The sequence below is a fragment of the Lepus europaeus genome, chromosome 19 (genome assembly GCF_033115175.1).
Source record: "Lepus europaeus isolate LE1 chromosome 19, mLepTim1.pri, whole genome shotgun sequence".
NCBI lineage: Eukaryota > Metazoa > Chordata > Mammalia > Lagomorpha > Leporidae > Lepus > Lepus europaeus.
This window is the reverse complement of record NC_084845.1, coordinates 12,599,098-12,603,727: the sequence shown is the minus strand read 5'-3', so window position 1 is coordinate 12,603,727 and position 4,630 is coordinate 12,599,098.

Here is a 4,630-nt window from a genome sequence, read left to right as displayed (position 1 = left end):
CAATTTTCAATATTTTAAAAGGTTTTTTTTGACATGTCCTTTTTTATTTTTCACTCATCACAATACCCTTAAAATCCTTCCAAGCTGGGGCCAGTGTCGCAGCATAGCGGGTTAAAGCCACAGCCTATGACACTAGCATCCCATATAGATGCCCATTCATGTCCTGGCTGCTCCGCTTCTGATCCAGCTCCCTGCTAATGGCCTGGGAAAAGCAGCAGAGGGTGGCCTGAGCATTTGGGACCTGCACCCACATGGGAGGCCCGGGTGAAGCTCCTGGTTCCTGTCTTCAGCCTGGCTCAACTGTGGCCTTTGCAGCCATCTGGGGAGTGAACCAGCAGATGGAATATTTCCCTCTCTGTCTCCCCCTCTCTCTGTGTGTAACTCTGACTTTCAGAATAAATAAACATATGTTTACAGAATAATCCTTCCAGGAGCTGTGCCTCACCAGTGGTGTCCTTTTCCATGCTGAGCAGTATTCCACTGCATGCAAGTGCCAACATGAACCATTCAGCTGTTGGAGGGCTTGTGGGTTGTTTCCAGTCGGGGGCATCACACAGAAGGTGCTGAGAACATTTGTGTCAGGTGTGGGGTTAACACCTGTTTTTCCTTGGGGTCAATGTCCAGGGGTGTGATCGTGGGTCTGCGCATGTCTGATGTTTACAGAAACTGCTCGGTGTTTCCCAGTTTCTAGAGTGGCTGAGCCACTTTACGTCCCCACCGGCAGTTATGTGGGAGGAAGTTTCCTCACACCTTCACCAGCATTGGGTTCCACGGTGCTGCCATTCACCATTTCATAGATGTGTGGTGGTGTCTCCTCCCGGTTTTAATTTGCATTTCCCTGATGCCTAGTGATACTGGAATCTTCTCAGGTGTTTATCTGCCATCTGTCTTTGATGAATTGTCTGTTCATGCCTTCTGCCCATTTTCTATTTTTTTTTTTTGCCTTTTTTTTTTCATGGAGGATTTCTCACACACATACACACATGAGAGTACTTCAAAAAGTTTGTGATGAAATAGAACTAAGTTTATTGAAGTGCAAAAAATTTGAAATCTATGCATAGCTTTTCATAACATGCATTTGCATGAACTTTTTGCTTTGTTTTTAAAGATTTATTTATTTCAAAGGTAGAGTTAGAGAGAGAGAGAAGTCTTCTATCTGCTGGTTCACTCCCCAGATGGCCACAACAGCTGTAACTGTGCCAATCTGAAGCCAGGAGCTTCTTCCAGGTCTCCCACATGAGTGCAGAGGCCCAAGTACATGGGCCATCTTCTGCTGCTTTCCCAGGCACATTAGCAGTGAGCTGGATAAGAATTGGAGCAGCCAGGACTTGAACCGACACCCATTTGGGATGCTGGATCCGCAGGTGGTGGCTTTACCCACTATGCCACAGTGCCAGCTCCTGAACTTTTTAAAAAGATTTATTTATTTATTTATTTAAAAGTCAGAGTTACAGAGAAAGAAGAGAGAGAGATCCTCCATCCACTGGTTCACTTCCCAGATGGCTACAATGGCTAGGTCTGAGCCAGGCCAAAACCAGGGCCCAGGAACTTTATCCAGGTCTCTCTTGTGAGTGCCATGGCCAAAACACTTGGGTTATCTTGTGCTGATTTTCCCAGGCCGTTAGGAGGGAGCTGACTGGAAGTGGAGCAGCCAGGACACAAAGTTTAGTTATGATGTACTTGGGTTTGGATTCCTTGGAGTTCTTCGTGTTGATCCTGTCTGGGGTTTGCCCAGCAGCTTAAATCCATAGGTTGATATACTTTGCCACACTTCTCCAGATTTGTTTTTTCAGACCCACCTGCTTGGTCTTCCAGAGCTCCAGTGGATGAATGTTAGATCTTCCGTTATTGTCCAAGGACTTTTCTCTGCTTTCTCTCTTTTGTTGAGGGTAGAATCCATTTGCTAGTTACTTTCTGTTGTTCAGAATGAATCATTTCTACTTAGCTATTTTTCTAGCTCACTGATTCTTTCCTCTATCTTGTCCATTCTGCTATTTGGTTCTTTTATTTAAGTTCTTATATTTTTTGATTGGAAAGTTTCCATTCAATTCTTTAAATCTTCAGTTTCTTTGCTGAGATTTCCTCTTTTTTAATTTGCTTCAAGAATTTCTTGATTGCTTGCTGAAGCATTTTTATAATATTTACCTAAATTTTTAAAAAGATTTATTTATTTGAAAGTTAGAGTTACACAGAGAGAGAAGGAGAGGTAGAGAGAGAGAGAGGTCTTCCATCTGCTGGTTCACTGCCCAGTTGGCCACAACAGCTGGAGCTGGGCTGATCTGAAGCCAGGAGTCAGGAGCCTCCTCCAGATCTTCTATGTGGGCACAGGGGCCCAAGGACTCGGGCCATCTTCCACTGCTTTCCCAGGCCACAGCAGAGAGCTGGATTGGAAGTGGAGCAGCCAGGACTTGAACCGACACCCATATGGGATGCCAGCACTGCAGGCGGCGGCTTTACCCACTACGCCACAGCACCGGCCCCTTAAATTTTAAACCACTTCTGTTTCCTTATTCTTTATTTGAAAGACAGAGAGAAAGAGACAGACAGACAGACATCTCCCATCTATGGATGGCCACAATAGCCAGGGCTGAGCCAGGCCAAGCTAGGAGCCCAGAACTCAGCGGGGGTCTCCTACACGGATGGTAGTGGTCAGCTCCAGGAGCCATCAGCTGCTGCCTTCCAGAGCACACAGTAGCAGGAAGCTGGAATGGAGATCAGAGCTGCCTCCGCTATGGGACACAGGCATCCCGTAAGTAACAACTTAACCTCTGCACCCAGTGCCTACCCCACAACAATGACTTTAAAATCTTAACAGACAGTTGCCATATCTGTGTCCTCTTGATGTTGGCATCCAATCACCTGGCTTTCCCCATGCTACCTGAGATGTCCCCGATTCTCAAGACGACAAATACAATGCACGATTTTGTCTTGTATCCTGGACGTTTGGGTCACCGTGTTCTGAAGACTGGTTCCTTTTTAAATCTTGTTACCAGAGCAATCGTCGAGACTCTGCTCACATATTCCTAGTGCCAATCACCCCACATCATGACCCAATCACAACTTCTGGGAGACTTATTAACATAACACCCGTAACCATACACACTTACACTAAGCCCATCTGTGTATAAAACAGGAGATTGTATATGCATGCATATATAATTATTTTTTGCACCCTGGGCTGCAGAGGCACAGAAACTGTACAGCAAGAATAGCTGTTTAGGGTTCTTGCTGGGGTGGGGTCCTTGGGCGGTGGGATGGGAGAGCTCGCTCACACGATTGGTAGTCAATGCCAAACGAAGGCGGAGCCTGATCTATGAGAGTAAGCAGCCTTCTCCACAGCGTGGCCTCCCCAGAGTGAGTCCCAAGGAAACCTCTGACTCAGCCTTGGCGGTCGTCCGGCGGCCCCTGTGCATGCACTTGAACTACACAGAGCAGCCCAGACTCAAGGGAAGGGGAGGAGGGTCAAAGCCTTTGAAGACAACGATCTGCCCTCCAGCAACAAATTAGTTACATTCCTTCCACATTAAAAAGGCACTCAGCTGTTTGCAGAATTTCGAAAGTTTATCCAGCCAGGCTCAGACTCAGGTCTAGGACCTCAGCAACGAAATCAGGTCCAGGAGCTGGGGAAGCTACCACTAGCACCAGGATGTAGGAACTTTCTAGCATTTCTGGGGGAGGGAAGCAGGTGCAGCTATTTGAGAGCAGATGATGAGTGATTAGAACCATGCTGCCCATAATGGAAGCCACCAGCTACATCCAGCAATTAAATTCAATTAAAATGAAAATTCACTTCCTCTGCCGCACACGGACTCAACAGCTACAGTCTACAGGAGTCCCCTGGTGTCCACAGGGGATTGGTTCCAGGACCTCCGTGGAGACCAAAATCCATGTCGTAAACGAAACGGTACAGTATTTGCATAAAACGTAGGCACATTCTCCCACGTACTTTAAGTCGTCTCCAGATTACTTGCAGTGCCCAGTGCAATGTAGATGCCATGCACACAGTTGCCATGCTGCACTGCGTAGAGAATAACGGACAAGAACAGCAGCCTGCACTTGTTCAGGACAGGTAACAATCTTTCATTCGCTCCACGGTGGGTTGAGTCCTGGATGCAGAGCCTGCCCACGTGGAGATCCGACTCGAGCAGGTGTTTCAAGAACACAACCCTGGCCAGAGGCTGTAGTGGACAGGACAGAGGCAGAACCGGTCCATCATCGTGGAAAGCTCTGCTGAGCTGCACTGGTTACCCAGTACGAGTGTAAGAACACGTACGCAGGGCCGGCATTGTGGCGCAGCGGGTTCAGCCGCCACTTGTGAAACCGGCATCCGGTATCAGAGCACCAGTTTGAGCCCCGGATGCTTCACTTCCGATCCAGCTTTCTGCTAATCCAACTGGGAAAGCAGCAGAAAATGGTCCAAGTGCTTGGGTCCCTGCCGTCCACGTGGGAGACCTGGATGGGGTTCTGGGCTCCTGGCTTTGGCCTGGCCCAGCCCCAGTCATTGTGGCCATGTGGGGAGTGAACCAGTGGGTAGGAGATTCTCTCCCTCTTTCGAGTCACTCTGCTCACAAATAAATAAATAAATCTTAAAAAAAAAAAAAAAAAGTACAGGCATGCTCTGAAAACCAGC